General features: G+C 34.2%; 1 protein-coding gene and 1 long non-coding RNA gene across 4 annotated transcripts in view; one reads left to right on the plus strand and one right to left on the minus strand.

Annotated features, from left to right (window-relative positions):
- The window catches only part of LOC105221910 (facilitated trehalose transporter Tret1), a 166,625-nt gene that overhangs the window by 138,240 nt on the left and 7,726 nt on the right, over positions 1–20,659 (plus strand). The window lies entirely within an intron of this gene.
- On the minus strand, positions 15,680–18,696 carry LOC125778311 (uncharacterized). Its single transcript, XR_007422626.1, has 3 exons — positions 18,515–18,696; positions 15,877–16,072; positions 15,680–15,816 (listed from the first exon to the last, which is right to left on the minus strand). It is a non-coding gene; the product is annotated as an uncharacterized LOC125778311 (long non-coding RNA).

A 20,659-nucleotide genomic window follows, 5' to 3' on the forward strand; every position in this document is an offset into this window, starting at 1 on the left:
TGTCTGTCCGTCCGTCCGTCTGTCCGTCCGTCCGTCCGTCCGTCCGTGCAAGCTGTAACTTGAGTAAAAATAGAGATATCATGATGAAACTTGGTACACGTATTTCTTGGCTCCATAAGAAGCTTAAGTTCGAAGATGGGCAAAATCGGCCCACTGCCACGCCCACAAAATGGCGGAAAACGAAAACCTATAAAGTGTCATAACTAAGCCATAAATAAAGATATTAAAGTGAAATTTGGCAAAAAGGATCGCATTAGGGAGGGGCATATTTAGACGTAATTTTTTTGGAAAAGTGGGCGTGGCACCGCCCCCGACTAAGTTTTTTGTACATATCTCGGAAACTACTATAGCTATGTCAACCAAACTCTATAGAGTCGTTTCCTTTAAGCATTTCCATACAGTTCAAAAATGGAAGAAATCGGATAATAACCTCGCCCACCTCCCATATAAAGGTTATGTTGAAAATCACTAAAAGTGCGTTAACCGACTAACAAAAAACGTCAGAAACACTAAATTTTACGGAAGTAATGGCAGAAGGAAGCTGCACCCAGGCTTTTTTTAAAAAATTGAAAATGGGCGTGGCGTCGCCCACTTATGGACCAAAAACCATACCTCAGGAACTACTCGACCGATTTCAATGAAATTCGGTATATAATATTTTCTTAATACCCTGATGACATGTACGAAATATGGGCGAAATCGGTTCACAACCACACCATTTTCCAATATAACGCTATTTTGAATTCCATCTGATGCCTTCTCTGTATAATATATATACATTAGGAACCAATGATGATAGCGGAATAAAACTTTACACAAATACGGTATTTGAGCTGAGGTATCCCTTGTGGAAAAATTGTCGTGATCGGACTATAACTTTTCAAGGTCCCTGATATCGAACACGAAGAACTCAGTGCCTAACCTAACCTAACCTAATTTTTCACCGAAAATGTCGGTAAATCTCTCAGAATTTAATTCTAATTAATTTTACAACAAAATAAAAAAATTTGTAAATGACGGATAATGAAATCTCGATTATCACTTTATCATGCGAGAGTATAAAATGTTCGGCGACACCCGAACTTAGCCCTTCCTTACTTGTTACGACTGCTATTAGTCAATGTACGTGGTCCAACGTCCTTGCAACATTTACGAACTGTGATGGTGAATTGTGTAGATCTTATAGAGAAGCCTCTCAACGTTTGCAATTGCTGGAAAATGACGCTCATTGGGATCAAAGTCTCAATGATGCTGTAATATCATCACACGCTCATCAAATACGAACATTGTTTTCTATAATCACATCTACATGCATCCCATCAAACCCAATTGCATAAATCAAAAAACGTGATTTTTGAGTTAATGCTGCAGAATTGTTCGTTAAATCATACTTCATGTTGAGTGAAAAATTCATATGAATACCTCTTATATGCTCCGCTTGAGAAGAGGTGTAAGGTTGGAGTCACCGTGTAAGGTTGTAGTCAGTTGAAAACTTTAAACGCGTTTTCTGGAGAATCGATTTTTTTTTACTTATGCCGGTCTTGCAGCAAATGAGCGATATGTGTGATAATATTTTGTATCAAATACGAAATAGAATGGGGAATGCAAACATACAAATCAGTGAAGAAATTTACAACGAAGCATTGATTTCAATTGAGGACATGTGCTTGATGATGTCAAACAAACGATTAACTCAATTAGGCCTGAGCGGAACCTATCGTCCAATGCATGATACTTTTAACCAAGAGTTGAATCGAGAGATTCAGTATGATCTCAATACTTCGAAACAAATAATTCAAACAAATCTTCCACTGTTGAATTAACCACAGAAGTCTGTATTTGATACTCCTATGAAAGTAACAAACGATGAAATTTGAGGGATTTACTTCTTAGATGCACCTGGTGGTACAGGAAAAACATTTTTGATTTCATTAATTTTAGCAGCGATTCGATCGCAAAATAAAATTGCACTTGCGCTCGCTTCATCGGGAATCGCAGCAACTTTGTTTGAAGGTGGTCGAAAATTGCCATTAAATATGCAAAACAATAAAACTCCGACCTGTAACATTTCGAAGAACTCTGCAATGGCAAAGGTTTTGCAGCAATGTAAATTAATTATTTGGGATGAATGCACGATGGCACATAAAAAATCTTTGGAGGCTTTAGACAGAACGTTAAAAGATCTACGGAGAAATCATAACCAATTTGGTGGTGCAATGATTTTATTAGCAGGAGATTTTCGTCAAACGTTGCCAGTGATTCCACGATCAACACCAGCTGATGAACTCAATGCATGTCTAAAGTCATCCAATTTGTGGAAACATGTCAAAGTACTTCATTTAAGCAAGAATATGCGCGTCGAGTTGCAAAATGACCAATCTGGAAACATATTCTCTAAACAACTCATTGACATTGGTAATGGAAAATTTCCTATAGATATGTTGACTGGCTGCATTAACTTTCCTCAAAGTTTTTGTCAGTTAACTCGATCAAAAGATGAACTTATTCGGAAGGTGTTTCCAGATGTTTCTCAAAATTACAGAAATCATGACTGGTTGAACGAACGAGCTATATTGGCTACAAGAAACATAGATGTAAATGATTTAAATATAAAAATTCAAGAACAAATTACAGGCGAATCGAGGATATATAAATCAATTGATTCGGCTACTAACCAAAATGATGTAGTGAACTATCCACCAGAATTTTTAAACTCGCTGGATTTGCCAGGTTTGCCACCTCACAATCTTCAATTAAAGGTTGGATCGGTAGTTATAATGTTGCAAAATATCAACCAACCACGTCTTTGCAACGGCACACGGCTAGCGATAAAAAAATTACTAAACAACGTGATAGAAGCAACTATCCTGAAAGGAAAGTATAAAGGAGAAGACGTTCTCATACCGCTCATCCCAATGATTCCGACTGATGTGCCATTTGACTTTAAACGACTACAGTTTCCAGTTCGGCTTGCTTTTGCAATGACCATAAACAAGTCCCAGGGGCAATCGTTAAGTGTTTGTGCTATTAATCTGGAAAATCCATGTTTCTCACATGGTCAATTGTATGTTGCCTGTTCCCGTGTTGGAAAACCATTCGATTTGTTTTTCTATGCACCAGGTAATCAAACAAAGAACACCGTATATCACAAAATAATTTAACTAAAATGAAAATAAAACTGATGTTTGTGAATAATTATGATTCACATGATTAACAATAAAGCGATTATTTATTTTCAATGCTTCTATATGTTTTCTTTAGTTATATTTCTTATTCACAACGCCCTATCACCATGGTGATGTTTATGTTCAAGAGAATTTTTTGCCCCGACTATAAAATATGTAGGAACAAAAAAATGGCACATTACAAATCTTTTTTACTGTTATTTAATTACGCACTATGAAGTCTGTCATGCTATACGTGGCGTGTTCACGAATTGGAAAACCAAAAAATGTTGTTTACTAAGCTGCGTTACATTGAAAAAAATTTAGAAAAATCGAAAATAAATGATTTTCAAAACAATATAAATCCAACTTTTTTTCATTTCAAACACTTAATTTCACGCAGGACAACGCCTGCGGGGTCAGCTAGTTTTTCAATAAAAATACATTTGTTCCTAGCAATAATCCCATTTTTCATTAAATTATTTACATAAACAAGCGAAATATTGGATTTTCTATAAAAAAAAGCGTCTTAGAAGTCTAAATTTCCATATAAAATACATTACTGGGCACTGAGTGCCCAAGTCACGAAATTAAGTTGTACAGCTAAGTATGTCACGGTTCTAAGGTTAAGAATAACAAATGAGTTCTAAACTGTGAAAAAATCAGTGTTACCTTATAGACATCATTTGTAAAAGAACTGAAAGAAATAAAATAAACAGATTATAACGCAAATACGGGAATCAACAACCTATAAAATATAAAGAAATTAATCCAATTTAATATAACAAACGTGTATTAAGGCTTGTATATAAACATTATTGCCTCCAATATTAACATCTTTCCGCCAAACATATTCCACAATCAAATCCGCGAAGTGTTTGGGATTGTTACGCCACTGTGATTCAATACGCTGCGTATGCGTAGGTACCATCTTCCGCCACAAATGGTGTGTCCGGATCCCTATTGTTTACTCTTCCATGCTCATACCCGTGAATTGCCAAACAATTGTAATTACCTAATATTGTATATTTTTAATCTCACTTTTATTAAATTTCCTCTTCCCGAATTTATTTTTATCTATTTGCGCATTTTTGCCAAAGCCACCAATTTTACCTACCGCTTCCTGATGTTCCACTTGGTATAAAACTACCGCTTCGCAAAAGTAGTTATACCAGTCACATATGGTAGCGCTAGATAATATAGGTTCCCTGACAATGCTATTCTTCCTGAGTTCTTCGTGCAACCAGTGCGATTCACATTATATTAAATAAAAAATTTGGGGCAAAGGTATTTTCGAATTTTCTAACCAAGTGCCTTTTTAACGGGATATCGCCGAACGCGTTCGGCAAGATCCCTTGCGGGGCCTAAACGTATTTTTTCCTAATTTTTTTTCTTTAGAATCAGCCCTTCCTCTTCACAGAATGCAGCTCTCCCTCAACTGTATTGTGTGGAATGTTTTGGCAATATTCCACATTCCCTTAACTTCCGACATCTTCAATTTGTTAGTTCTACGAACACGACTATTTGACTGTTCTTCCAGATCTACATATGTATAATTGTAAAATAAAATAATTATATTCAAATTTAATTAAACATACCTGATGAATTAGAAGTAATTTTTTCCAAAATAATTTATTTAAAATATTTAATTTTAATAGAAACTCGCTTAAGGACACACAGTTTATTTCATTTTATTGCCAAAATCCTGGGACGGTATTCTAAAGCCGATCCCTAATATTATAAAAGCGAAAGTTTGTGAGTAGTAGTCAGCGACGGTGACTATTCCCACAGAAAAAATCACAGTTCCTCCGGGCCTCTGGAAAGTGTAGTTCTGGGCCATTTGTGTACCATGGAACAACAAAATTCATACCAAACGAATTACAATTAAGACTAAAAAGATATTTTGACTAATATTTTTTCATTTGTTTTTATTAATTTAAAATATTTCATACAAACTGATTTTAAAACACAGAAAAGTCTGTATCTGTCAGCTCTAAAATATGAATAAAATGCAACCCTGCATATCAGCAGTTCTACTAACTAACTCAAGCCTCTTAACTGTATTCCGTTATCTATAAATAAGCTAATTTCCTTACTTTTCATGTTTTCACGGTGTTATTTTTTTGAAATGAGTAAAGAAATTTGTATTGAAGTGAGATAGGGAAAGGGATTTCAAAATTTGCTGGAGTAACGCAATCTTCTCATTATCACTGCTTTTTTACTAAGTGTCCGTAGATTTTCTTGAGCCGATAAATGTTTATGCTTGCGTAGTCAGGTTACTTCCAAATTCAGAAACATTTCTAATACCCTATTCGTAAACTTGAAGTTTCGCGGCTTCAATAAACATTTTATCAATAGCAGTGATCATATTTTCACTGTATGGCCCTGCACCTGTTTGATGCCTTGTTGAAGGAGAGCTTTTTCTTCGTCTGATACTTCTGATTTGAAAAGCCTAAAAAAAGTCATAAAAAATAAAAATTCTTCAAAACACATATTTCATATAATTTATATTCGCATCTTTCCACAACTTAAGGCATAGCTATAATGTTAATAAGAAAGCTTAAACCAGCGTAAGCAACTGTCCTAATACAGAAAAATTGTATTTTGCAACTACATATGTATAATATACTGAACATCAAGTTTCGTTAAGTTTTTTCAAGTCATTTGCTTAAGAAAAATGCGAAACTGGTCACATTTTCCGTCCGGAGTCACTTGTTTCCGCTTTTTGTCAACAGATTAAATCATTTTGAATTTGAAGATGGAATAAGACGAAAATTTTGTTAACAAATGCATCATTTTGAATTTAAAGATGGAGAACTACGAATGTTTTATACAAAATTTAATCGAAAATATTGAAAAAAAAGATATGCCTTTTATTTCAATCGCACAAACAAAGAAAAGGCATGGAAAGCAGTCGCAGAAATATGCGGTAAAAGAGATATGTATTAACACTATTATATAAATATAGTATGTATGTATATATTATTTTTTATGTTTCTTTGAATTAAAAGATTCAGAATGTAAATATAGATGGAAGTTACTCCGGGAGCGCTTCTGCAAGGAGCTAAAGGATTAGAAGCTTCATCAGGCAGTGGAATGAGCTATTTGAATGAATGACGTTTTCTAAAACCAATGATGTTTTTGAAAGACTCCGTCACACCGCGTTCGTAGGTACTTTGTATAAATTTTAATGTTTTTAAATATAATATTTTCATTGGGTAGCACTCGTGATAATGCAGACGCAGATACAGACGCAGTCTTGAAGTCATCAACGAGTGGAGACAGTTTTAATTAAATATCATCGCCACTCTAAAGCAAAATAAAAGTACCCTAGATAGCCTCTACCAAAAATTTGGCGAAATAATTGAGAATTTAGAAAAGCAGATGGCGGCGCCGACTGAAACATCCGAAACAGACGAGGGCTTTCTGACAATGGTTTTGTGTTTGATGAAAAACCTGCCGGTGTTGGTTAAAGACGATTTTTAAGAAAAAATGATATCGGAGTTACATCGCTTACGTCGCGAAAATAGGCAGACAAAAATTGAAAACGATAAGAATGTAACCTAATTTCCTTATTTTTAAAAATGCTTGGATTTTTAAAAATGCTTTTTTAGTTGTAGTTTTAGTGTACTTGAATCAGAGAACGTATAATATAGAGAAGGTTTACGGTGCTGCCAATTTTACGATATTTCATTTTTTGGAGGGGTACTCTTTTCTATTAGCGGATTTCACCAATATTTAACAGGAGCGTCGAAAATAGCAGAATTGAGCATTTTCAGTGATAAATGAGAAAAGTAATGCTTATATACAAATAAGAGACAGCCTATGAAGTAAAACCTATGAAAAACAAGTAAAGAAGGGCTATGTTCGGGTGTCACCAAACATTTTATACTCTCGCATGATAAAGTGATAATCGAGATTTCATTATCCGTCATTTACATATTTTTTTTTTTATTTTGCTGTAAAATTAATTAGATTAGATCAATTTGTGTACTTTGAGTATTGAATTGTATTTTCATTTATTTTAACTGTATTGAGGGCTATGTAAAAAAACAAAAACAATCGTGTTTCGAAGTTAATGCACATTTTATTTCTTACATGAATAAGATTATACAAGTTTGACTTAGAAGTAATAAGTATTATACTTATATTTTAATAATTAAATGTTATATTTTTAAGTTCTAAAGATATGTTTTTACAAATAGCAAAATGTATCCTACGTACATTTCATTTATTCTTAAAATATTTACTTCTACTTTATATTTATACAAATTCTTATATATTAACAAATAATATATTTTATTTAAAATAATATATTTTTTTCAAAAAACTGCATTTCTCTTAATATATAATAATGTATATTTTATTATATAATATTACAATTTTGAAAGATTTGTTACATTATTTTAATTCTACCTTATGTTTATACAAATTCTTATATATTGTATTAGCAAATTATACAAATGATTTAAAATTTCTTAGTTTAAATATTTATTTATTAATTCATAATGTCATATTTTTAACCTATTCTAATGCCCTTATGTGTGAAAAAGATACTATTGTACATAGCCTTAGTCCGAAATAGAGACACAAATACCATCATGATAGTTATGCACTGTCTCATAAGTGATAGCATCAACATGAGAATGATCCATGTTTGAAAATGCCCAATCAATTTGCGTTCTCGCAGGTGTAGGTGAATATTCTGCACTAAACAGGGAACTAAAGTTTTTATCTTGAAGAAGATTTTTTATTGTAGACCCTGTAGACTTTAAACAAATGTTAAAATCTCCAACAATTAAGACATTTTGATTGCACAACTCTGTAGTAAGAATTTCTTGAAGTTCTGCAATAAAAAGCCTGAGGGGAAAAGCTGAGTTTCTGTAAAGAACCAGAATATTGTTGTTAAAACATTTAAACAAAACTGCTTCTAAAACTTTGCGGCCTGAATAAATTTTCTTCATAATCTTCGGTTCTATAGAGCTGGCAACACTATGCTTTGCATAAATTATAATGCCCCGTTTATTTCGGTTGCTTGTCTCAGTGCTATCTATCCTCAGCTCGTTTATAAGAGTAAATCCTGGTCATAGATAACTTGATCAGAATCTCTTTTCTTGTTCTCTCGCTTGTCAGCTGGCAGGGCACCCTGATCTGTTTTCTGAGCTGGCAACAAAACACAATCAGGGTGCTGTCAATCAGCAGTTTGTCAAAAAGGCGGAATGCCAGAATAATAGCGGTAAAACGAACTGCCAAAATCAGTTCGTTGTTATAATTCGTTGGAAGTCGGGTGTGATTATTTTCTATTACTATAAAAATATTAAAATTATTAATTTAGTGAAGTTTTGCAATAAAACAAAGTGCGTAAGCTCATTAAGAAGTTAAAAAGAAGTGATGTGAATGTTTTTTTAAATTAATTATTGTGTTTTATAGGAAATATGCCGAGTTCAAAAAAATGTGTAATGGGGTGCAGAGGTCAGAAAAGTTTTTTCAACTTCCCAAATCAGGAAAAGAATGAAGCCAGGTAAGAAATTGAATACTTATTTGAAATAGTAATTAATTTTAATTTGTTAATTAGTGGTTAAATAGTTGTATAAATAAATAATAGTAGGCATGATGCAATTAGTATATTAATTTCTTTCTTTTAGGTTTTAAGCTAATTTTACTTAATTCTTATTAGTTTTACTATATATGTATTATAAAATATTAGGGGTATTCTCTTGCTTTTGCAAGATTGCAGATTGCAAAAATACTACACCGAAATATGTATACAAGGGCACGAGAGCACCCATTGCAGAATCTAGTGATATATGAGCGACTGACTCAGTCAATTTATTGTAAATGACTATTGTGCATGGCCATTGTGAATTGGCGCACCTTCTGCATACATTTTTAACAAAAAAAACTGTAGCAAAACTTTATAATTTAAATAGAAATTATAAAATCTAATTAAAATTTACCTTTCTCAACAATTTAACGACGTAATATCGCTCATTTGCTGCAAGACCGGCATAATTCAAAAAACGTGATTTTTGAGTTAATGCTGCAGAATTGTTCGTTATATCATACTTCATGTTGAGTGAAAAATTCATATGAATACCTCTTATATACTCCGCTTGAGAAGAGGTGTAAGGTTGGAGTCACCGTGTAAGGTTGTAGTAAGTTGAAAACTTTAAACGCGTTTTCTGGCGAATCGATTTTTTTGACTTATGCCGGTCTTGCAGCAAATGAGCGATATGTCTTTATGTAAAATGGCAACTACAACAGGGTTGCAATTTTATTTTTTCGTGACATTGCACGCAAATATACAAGGGTTTTGGTCTGACATATTTTACAGCCATTGCAAATAATTTTCTGAGTGTGTTTGTTGTTGTGTCGTTGTAAATCTGCAATTCTTGCACCGTGCACCGGGTTTTGCAAGAGCAAGAGAATACCCCTATTATTAGATAGAAGGCATGGTAGATACTAGTCATCTTTTTGTTTTAGTCTTTAACTCGATTTATCTTAATTTCTATTAGTTTTAATATAAGTTGTTTTAAGTGTGTTTTTAAATGTTGGTTGTTGTAAATTGCGTTTGTTGGTTGAAAAATGTAGCAAAAAATAATCAAATATTTCAATTATGGCTTTAAGGTTATGGGTTATTTATTTTGTTTATTAGTTTTAAAATTTGGCTGAATCTTTTTGGTGTAGGGCAAAACAGGCCTAAATTTTTGTACGCCTGTGAGCGCCATTTCTCCAAAGAAATGAAGATGGAAAAAAATTGATGACCTTTGCAGTACCTAATATTAATTTACAATGTGTACCTGCACCCAGTCTTCAAGGTAATCAAATTTTGGCTCCCAATTCTCCGATAGATAGTGGAAGAACACGCGCTTCAGTGTCACGATAAGAGCGATCTAAATTTGCTCGCATCTGTGGCAGAAGAGGCTCAAATAGAAATGCGGGATAGTGTCTTTGATCATGCGGATCAAGGTACTACTTTGATTACAGCATTTGAAGTTGAAAGCTTTACAGACAGGGGGAGTCAAACAAATTCAAGTCTGACAGCTTTAACAAAAAAAGTACAAACTGGTGGTGGAGAATAGGAAGTTTAAGGCTAGATTAGAAGAAAAAGATAGAAAAATTAATTATTTGCAGTACCAGTTGTCAGACCTCCTTAGATTTCCCGAAAAGAGTTCGTTTCAGAATGGCCCCGTGACCCAGGATGTAATAACAGTACTCTCAAGTGTTTAGAGTTGAGAAGCCGGGGCTTTAACTCAACAAAAATATGTGTCCATTTTATGTGATGAAATGGCTCTGAAGAGTCATATGCAATATTTGCCCAAGTATGATAAAACTTGTAGGATTAGAAGAATATGATGAGAATCGAACTTGTAGAATAGGTACCAGCGCAATGATTCTTTTGGTCCAGGGTATCGGTGGCGAGCCGTGGGCCTATCTTCTAGTTTATTTCATGGTTCCTGTAAAGGCGATGTTGCCAAAAATATATATTTTTCAGGCCATTACCCAATTGCAAAATATAGGTATCATACCTTGCCATTTTGTTTGTGATCTGGGATCGAATTTTCTCAATTTAGCTCGAGTGTTAGAAGTTTCTGAAGCGCGTTCCTATTTTCAGGTTAATGGCAAGGAAGTATACTTTTTCAGTGATTGTCCCCATCTTGTAAAGAGTGTTAGGAATTGTTTAGAAAACTTAAAAAATAGAGTTAGTTTTAAATTAGAGTAAAAGATGGAGCAGGGTCTGACATAACTAATAATTTTAATTACATATATAGATGGTTGGAAAACAAACATATCTAGTTTGGAACGTTTGTGGCGCTTTTTGTCACACGCAGGCTTCACTCACCTACAGACGAGACGGCTTTATCAGGATAGTTTAGAGCATTATTTTGGACAGATTAGGAGAGGCAGAAGTGTAAGAATAACACCTTACATGTTCTGTAATTTGTTTAGGAAATCATGGGGATTGCGATATGCAAACATAGTTATAGAAGGAAACTGCGAACCAGTAGCTTAGAACGAACATTTTTCTCCAGACTTATCACGCCAAATTCTCCAAAGTGTGTGCAATGATAATTTAGTCCAAGATTTATCTTAGTAAGAATTTCAAGGCTAAGGTTAGACCATCAGGCAGAATTAGAGGATATAGAAGTAGATTTTCTGAAAGCAAATACATAAGTTTTTAAGACACACTCTTGTACCCAACCATTACCTTATTTAGGAGAAGAAGAGATTTCAACTGATTTTTATTTCATTCAACAGAGGCAAATTGACAGGTGCAATTTAATTAAACCACCTCAGAGATTTTTAGACTATATTAAGGAGTTAGAAGATATTTTTAGTAGAGAATTTGAATCCACCTGTCACAGAATAGGAGTAGGCCAAATTTTATTCGATAGAATGAAACATGTCAGATCCTTTCTCTGCTGCAACAGACTCTAACTCTATTTGTCAGGACGATAATATTCTTCCTCGTAAAGTTTTTTCATAGATATCTTAGTTGGCCCAATTTTAGAACTCAAATTCATTGTGCTACTCATCTGTAGGATAGGCTGGCAAAATCGTATCTTTTGTGTTTTAATTTTTCGAAATTTTTTAAACCCTTGTTTCTTTTTTTGCCTCTTAATATTAATTTCTTATTTCTGTTTTAAATTTTGTATTGGAGGCTGGGTGCAGATTGCTTTTTAAAAATTTTTGTAATTCTTTTTTTAAATTGAGTATTTTTAATTTTATATATAGCCGCAGAGAATTACTGTGCAGATCTTTCGAATTAAATAATCATTTTTTATGTTATATGCTTGTGATAATTATTATATGTGATGAAAATAAGTCTTTTGCTTATTTTTTGATTATGTTCCTTTTTGAAATATTTATCTTTTTGTTTATTGATATGAACTATTGTCAATTAATATTATTATTTAATTTATTTTCATGTGAACTATGATATGGCTTTATTTATTGTTTTATGGGTATTTTAAATTGTTACTAATTATTTGTTTGGTTTTTTTTTGAATTGTTACTGTAAGTACAATTTTTCTAATATATGTATAAATTTGTATTTATTTATATATATGGGTGATATAGGCCTACTGGGGAACCGAGCACCCAAAAATAATATGGGTAATGCGCTATTTGCATACCTCAGTGGTAGTGTGGAAACTGCAAAATACCTAAAAGTTGTTTATAAAATGTCCAAGCTAATATTTTTCAGCAGTGGCATCACTGCCAAATGTTATAAAAAATGTGAGTTTTGACAGCTCTCTCTCTCGAACCAAAGAGTCTCGTATCAAGTTATCTATGTTCTGGTATCTCAAAATGTTCAACAGGAATGCTCCAGGTTTCTACGAAGCATAAAATATCTGAAGATAGCAGCAGACAGTCGATTTTTATATCGTTAATGTGAGCGTGGAGACTCTGAGCATTATGAAATAAAATTTGAAGTGCTGATGATGGAGAAATCATAAAATTGAAACTTGCAATCAGGGCTTTAGATGTGCTCAATTCCATCATTTCCCTAAATACTGGATCCGATTCAAAAAATTTATTAGGAAGGATAAAATTTCCGGCAATAAAGAGACCTACTGCCGTAGTAGCTCGACTGCAAGCGACATATGTATGTATATCGAAGCTCTAGGCATTCTGGGTCGAGTATGAATGACAACTTTTTTATATGTAGCACCCTGACTTTTGTGAATAGTTATTCCCTCAGCTTGAACAACTGGAAACTGATTTCTTTCAATTATAATTTGCTCATTTCTTTTATATTGAAAAGATCTAATAACTTTTTCAATTGGGGTCCAAGAACTTTCTAGAGAATGAGGCTTTTTTGATCGTGCTATCAAACCAACAGAAGGTTCCAAGAATTTAATCCAAAGAATTACTGGATAATCAATTTGCATTAGTTCTCCAGTTGCCCCATTAACCTATATCCATCCTATCTCCAACAGGTGAGAGTTGCTTCAAATCTCCAAACACTATAATCGGTATGACACTGAACAGGCCTAGCATCAACATAGCTAAACATTCGAGCACTCACCATTGCTATTTTATCAATTATGATTAGTTTTAAATCAGCAAGTTTGGAATACAAAGAGTTAACTATGTCACTGCTTACGGGCCAACTCTCTATTCAGCTGATTTACAGGAATAAAAAATATTGAGTGAAGTGTCAGTCCACCTATTCCGAATGCTGCTTTACCCGTAGGTGCACAAAGGAGAACTTTTAAAGAACTTGGGATGGATCCAAGTGTAGAATTGAAGCGATGGTTAAGAGATTGATATATTACAGATATCAAACGACTTTTTCCAACACCTGCTCCGCCCCCAATGAATTCATAAAATGGTCGACTTGTTTTAATCTGATGCATCAAATGAGTCAAGTATGTTCTTTGCTTAATATTTAAACCTTGAACATTCCGCCATGGATAGAAAAGCATTACCATTTCGCGGAAATACTCAACTTTGGTCACATCAGGACTAAACCTTCTGTACCGAATAATAATTGGTTTGGTACATTTTTAACAAAACCGCTACCATCTCTAAGTGCAAAGGGTACCCCAATATCTAGTACGTTATTATCTTCCCTCTCTTCTTATTTAGGATCACTGTCTTGCACTATTCTATTGGATTTCACAAATTTAAACATATGTAGATGCAAAATCTGATAAGCAAACAGTTTCTAACTGATCGGGCCGCTGCAAATAACAGTCTAAAATACCAGCTACAAATATTTCAGTAGAATCTGAAGGAAGATTCTGAAGTTCCGCCCTAGGTTTTACCATTTGAACACGTTCCTACGGTCGTCGGTATTTATAAATATTTCTCCATTACTAGCTTCCGAAAGATGAAGCCCAATGTAGCAATGAACAGCTTCTTGTGCAGATATTTCCGTGCCTGATATAAATTTATGACCTATATGTTGAAGTTTTTGCTTTATTGTATAATTTCCGGCATTTACTTCTGATATAGCATCATTTAAGAGCCTAGAAATTCCTCTGTTCGATATGTTAATATAATTAATTATATAGGAACAGCAAGCATATGCATCCAGTATATGTGTATTGGATATCCATATTAGCCCTGTGGAGTTCCGAAACAAGAGGATTATAAGCATTTATAAAACGATCTTGCATTTTTCTTTTCAGAAAAATTTTAGGTTTTGATAAGCTTGATCTCAGAGCTAGCAAATAGTCATCAAAATATGTACTATCTTACTATATGTTTCAGAGCACGTACGTTTCTGCCCAACGTATAACTGGTTCATTCAATGCCACAACGGCTTGCCGAGGTCCTAAAACGTAAGGGCTATCCCACCAGTTACTAGGATATTGAATTTTCACAAAATAATTTAACTATATGTACTTAATTTCAAATTGCACGAATACTTTTTCTGTTCCATTATGTGAGATTATTTTGTTTCTGTTTTGAAAAAATTTGTGTAAAGTGTAGGTCTAAAAAAAAAACTTATGGAAAGTGTAGCGAAAATACTAAATAAAACTTTTGTATATTATTTTTATACATAATGAGTTATTTGATCACAAATTTCTCAGTTTATTGTTTTCATATCGAGGTGTACGAATAATTTTTCTGGCGAGTGTATATCCGGAAAGTCTAGACCAGCCTCGACCAGCTCCTACTATTTTCAGTCTTCGTTTTTTCACACCTACAGTTGAGCGATCGTTTTTTCACACCAACATGCCCGAAGCTTCGCAGCAAATTAGACACTCGCTACGGCAAAATTTGTTCTTGCACTGAGCAAAAAAATGGATCGATTGTTTATGTAGCGAATTTAAAAAAAATGAACCTTTTCAAAGCAGTTGATACTGAAGAAAGGGGTAAACAAAAGAAAAAGGCGTCGTTTATAGTTGCTCTTTATTTTCGGTGTAGCTGCTTTGTTTACTTTTTGTTTCGCTGCCTGCTTCGCTTCTTGTTCTTCTTAACTAACATTTGTATAATTTTGTGCGTGTGGTAGTTTGGTCGACACTGGTCTAGACCAAGAATGATAGAGAAAGAGATTGCGCAATGCGCATGTTTGCTTTCAGTCAGCTGTTCTTGCTGACGTCACGGTTGACTTATTATTCGCCCGCGCTATTGAAAGTGAATTCGAGTTGTGTTTTCAATTGTTGTATTAATCGTTAAATTATATATTTTTAAAATGCGTTGTGCAGTGTTCGGGTGTAATAATAACAATGGTAAAAATAGTGGTACGAAGTGGAGATTTTTTCATTTCCCTAAGGATAAAGCCACAGTAAAACAATGGATTCATTTTTGTCGTCGAACGGACAAAATTAACGTTAAAAATGCGTGCGTTTGTGAAGTGCACTTCGCGCCAGAAGCTTTTGAGAGAAATTTGCAGTTTGAAATGGGTAATTATAGCATTTTGATAACAATAATTTTACTTTTATGACCCAACACTCTTGCAGGTTTAAGTTCACGGAATCCAACGAAGTTGCTACCTAGCGCTTTTCCCACGTTAACCACTGCTCCTGCGGAGGCAAATGAACGGCAGAAAAGGATGGAGTCTCGTTCCAAAAAAGAGATGTTGACAACAATCTTGAAGAATACCGACCCTGTTGAAGTAATTCAAGAAAACGAGGTTGTAGAGGCACCGCAAACTGCAGAAGAAGAGGTCATCGATGAGAAGGACGAGAAAATACTGCATTTGGAAACAGAAATGTTAGTCCTAGTTGATATTGATGAAGTATCTTTTACTTACATAAGTATGTGTATTTTCTGTTCTTTTTAGACAAAGGCTGAATAGTGTTGTTAGCACTTTGAATAAGTGCAAAAACGAGCAGTTAGCAGAAATTAAACGCCTCAAGATTTCCATTAAAACTGCGGAATTCCATAGAGATAATTTGGAGCAAAAACTTAGCTGCATTTTCACCAACGGCCAGGTAAGTGCCGAAATTCTAAAAAGTATGTTGCAAAATATATTAAAGTTCATTACACATATCATTACAGATTGAAAAATTAAGGGATGGAAAGAAACGGCGGAATTGGAAAGAAGAAGACATAGCTAAGTCGATAACGCTATATTCAACGAGCCCAAAAGCGTACAAGCTTTTGAGGAGAAACAACTTTCCTCTTCCAGGTGTGCGCACTCTGCAATGGTGGTCAAAAAAAATTGACGTAGCTCCAGGTGTCATTGAGCCGGTGATGAAACTGTTGAAGGCAGCAACTGAGCTAACACAAGCGCAAAAAATTTGTGTACTCAGTTTTGATGAAATGAAGGTCAGAAGGAGTTACTGCTACGATAGATCCACTGATTCGACGTTGCCTCCTGTTAACTATGTTCAGGTTGCAATGATAAGAGGTAATTAAACTCATTCATTTACTTGAAGTGAATTTTTTCTAATGTACTTTGTTCTTTTAGGTTTGATAAGTAAATGGAAACAGCCTGTATTCTTCGATTATGACTGCAAAATGACGAAGGAAGTATTGTTTAGCATTTTGTCAAACGTTAAAAAGTGCGGTTACAATATTGTTGCCATTGTAAGCGATTTGGGTGGATCAAATAGAGGCTTATATAGAGATCTCGAAATTAATGCGGAGAAACCTTGGTACATTCACTAAACAATTATTTAAATTATGATATACTTTAAATTGTGTTCTTTTTTTCTATTGCAGGTTTTCACACAACGGAGACAGGATTGTGGTTTTTGCCGATGTTCCCCACTTAATAAAACTACAAAGAAACCATTTTTTGGATAAGGGCTTTATTATCAATGGAAAAATCGTTAGAAAAGACATAATTATGAAGCTGCTCTCGCTAACGTCCAACGAGCTGTCCATCACCCACAAAATTTCCCAGAAAAATTTGTCTGTGACAGGAGCAGAAAGGCAAAAGGTTAAACTAGCCACAAAATTGTTCTCCCACACAATTGCTCAAGCAATAACTCGAGCGGCTAGTTTAGGTCTCCTAGATAACGAAAATTGGGAGGAATGCCATCGACTTTTCAAAATTGTAAGTAATATTTAAAATATTATTAAAAATGTTCATATATTAAAAATATTAATTTTATAGACAAATGACTGGTTTGACGTAATGAATGTCAGGGTGCCCAAAGATGGAGTGAGGGAACGTTTACACGCCTACGGTTTGGCTTTGAACACCCAAAATAATATTTTGGATCAGATGACGGAGTTAATGTCATCAATGAGGGTAATTGGCAAAACTGGACTGCTTCCATTCCAAAAAGGTCTTGTAGTATAACACTTTAGCTGTATATTTAATAAGTTCTTTACTTTAACCTTTGATTTTACTTTTGATTTACAGGTATACTCCAAAGCAATAATGCTTTGAAATTGCTGCTGGATGATTTACGACAGGAGTACAAAATCGACTAGCTTTTAACCTACCGCCTAAACCAGGACGTTTTGGAGAATTTCTTCGGAATAATAAGGTCAAAAGACGGCCTTCACGATCACCCTGACAGACAGAAGTTTAAGTATGGACTGCGTTCGTATATACTCGGTCACAACGAAGGAGCAATAACAGAAGCAGGAAACGTAGAAATCGATAATACCCCGGATTTAGAGGGGAATTATCTATCTCTTACCGGTAATTATCAAAATATTTAAAATTACATAGTATTATAATCTTAAATTAAAAACAAAATTTTAGTATATAATTGTAATGTATAAAATTAACTAAACATGTATTCCATTTATTTATACGCATATACATATGTATGTTTATTATATTTTTGCAGGTAATATTTTGCAGCGTGTGTCAGTTGATCTAAATACCACTGACCCAACTGACAAAAATGAGGACTTGGAGACGCTGAACAACGATGGTCTTGAAAATTTGGCAGGGTATATCTGCCACAAACTTGGGAAAGATATCCCCGAAATTTGTGCCAACTCCGAGAATAGTTCGTCGTTCACTTGGGTGGATCACCTTTCGGAAGGAGGGCTCTCAAAGCCAACAGATATGTTGATGGAGCACATGAGAGCCTTACAAGCAATATTTGACGAAGTTAATAGCAGCGAATTGTATATTTGTACAAATTATATTAAGAACCACTTAGATTTAAGTAATTCTGTAAATTGTAGCACTAAGGTAAAAGAACTGTTTTTTAGAGCTAGGATGTATTTCAGAATTCGTTCCTTAAACAAAAACATAATTGAACATATGTTTAGTAAAAAAAGAAAATTAAATAAAACAATAAATTGATACTTGGTTACAAAATATTCAATCTTTTTATTTACATAAAAGTATATGGTTGAAACAAACACAGCAAAGAGACAAAATTAAATAATACAATGAAAATTCAATTAAATGAATATGTAGGTGAATGTTCACTATAAAATATTCACTTATATTAATATTTTTTATTAATATTCACTTATATTGATGTTAAATGTTGATGAAATTCATGATTTTGTATGCCTGCAATACAAAATTGCTTCTTATTGCAAAGAAAAACAACCAACTGAAAATCAGCTGATTGTAAGTTGGTCAACCGTGACGTAGATGCGCAGAACGAACAAAATTTGAACTCGGCATTGCGCAATCTTGTTTCTATCATTCTTGGGTCTAGACCATTTAACAAACATATTTTTGGTATGTTATTTTTGGCAATCCCATTTTTGCAAGTTAAGCAAAAATTGTAGTTTAGATCTTCAGAAGGAAACTTTTGCTTTAAAAAGAAAGCAGATGTAGCATCTGGGTGAACTTGAATTATAGTTCCGAAATTTAACTTGCGTACTTGATGTGGAAACCATAATCCCCCACAGCAAATACATATTTCGGTGGGACCTTTCTTTCAAAATAAATGCTTCGAAAATCTATTGAAATGCCACCATTTGCAAAAATATCAGAGACATTATTTTCTCTGTCTAATATGTATATATCGTTGGGACTGCCTTTCGTTTTGAATTTGCCTATTTGTCAAGTTTTCTATATGAATACGAACCTGATTTTGTTATTGGCGTCTCTGATTTAAAATTTGTTGACTTGCACCCCTTCTGATAAGCTGTCGTCGTCGCGTTTCTCTATAACGTTCCTCTCTTCTTGTTTCAGGATTTCTTTTTGAACGTTCTCTTTGTATTTGATCACGTATGCGCATTTCTTTTAAGTTCTCGGTGTACTACGGTATTATGAGACTGCTCATTTTACCGACTAATAGGGTTTTGGCGTCGAATTCTATGTTGCCTTGAATTTCTACTTTGCTCAGCAGACCGAAGATCTGGGCTCTCCCGCCGGGACCTATGTTCTCGGGTATTCCTACTTTGCTCTTCAGAGCGAAATTGAGGATTTTGTCGCCGGGTTCTATGCTGATTGGTATCTATGATTTGTTCAGCTGACCTTATTTCGGGATTTTCCCGCCGAAACCTATGCTGAACAGTATTTATACTTTGCTCAGCAGACCTAAGCTCTGGGTTTTCCCGCCGAGGCCTATGCTGAACAGTATTTATACTTTGCTCAGAAGACCGAAGCTCTGGGTTTTACCGCCGCGTTCTATGCTGATTGGTATCTATGATTTGTTCAGCTGACCTTATTTCGGGATCTTCCCGCCGAGACCTATGCTGAACAGTATTTATGTTCTGCTCAGCAGACCGAACCTCTTGATTTTGTCGCATTGTCCTATGTTGAACTGGATTGGTACTTTGTTCTGACAGGCGGACTTCTGGATCTAATCTGCGATTAGCATGGCTTTGAGTATTATGTGATTGCTCACTAACTCTATATAATGAGTTGGCCCGAAGAATCTGCATACGTCTTCTATTTTCAAGTCGACTTTGTACAACAGATCTTTTATTTAATCTAGGCATAATTTCTCAAAATTAAATCTTACCAAAGAAAATAAATAATTTAATCTTAATCTATTAAAACAAGTGTGTAAATACTTTCTGATTTTTCTTCCGAATGACTCCTGTGTTCTCCTTTTAGGGTAACTTGCTGGTCTTCTTTCAGTCTTCTTTTCAAGTGGATGTTGATATAGATTCGTTGTATATTTTATTATATTGATATGGTTGATGATGCTAACACTACTTCACCTAATCACCACTCAAGTTATTTAGTGTAACTGAAAGTATAAACATCTAGCATAATAATATATGTATATATTATACATATATAGTACATACAAATATATATACATATTTTAGAAATTAGTAATTTGCTTATCCTTCCTATACCCGCGCCAAATGTTTTAACACCTATACCCGCGCACGGTGTGACAGACCGAGACTTTGACTCCTCTTACCTTTTTATTTTTCTATAAAACCGTTTATATTTTTTTTATTTTATAGGAACTAAATGATGTAAAAAAACAAAAAATATCAGTTGTTAGCGTAAATTATGTATTACTTTAATGACTATCAGTCTTTCCAAAACTTTCCAAAAAAAAATATGTACGAAAAACTGTTTCGTCGGTCTCACAGACATGTGCGCGGGTATAGGAAGGTTAATAGCCTTGAAAAACTTGTACCAAGTTTCATCAAGATATCTCAATTTTTACTCAAGTTACAGCTTGCACAGACGGGCA

This window comes from Bactrocera dorsalis, chromosome 4 (genome assembly GCF_023373825.1).
Source record: "Bactrocera dorsalis isolate Fly_Bdor chromosome 4, ASM2337382v1, whole genome shotgun sequence".
In the NCBI taxonomy this organism is placed as follows: Eukaryota; Metazoa; Arthropoda; class Insecta; order Diptera; family Tephritidae; genus Bactrocera; species Bactrocera dorsalis.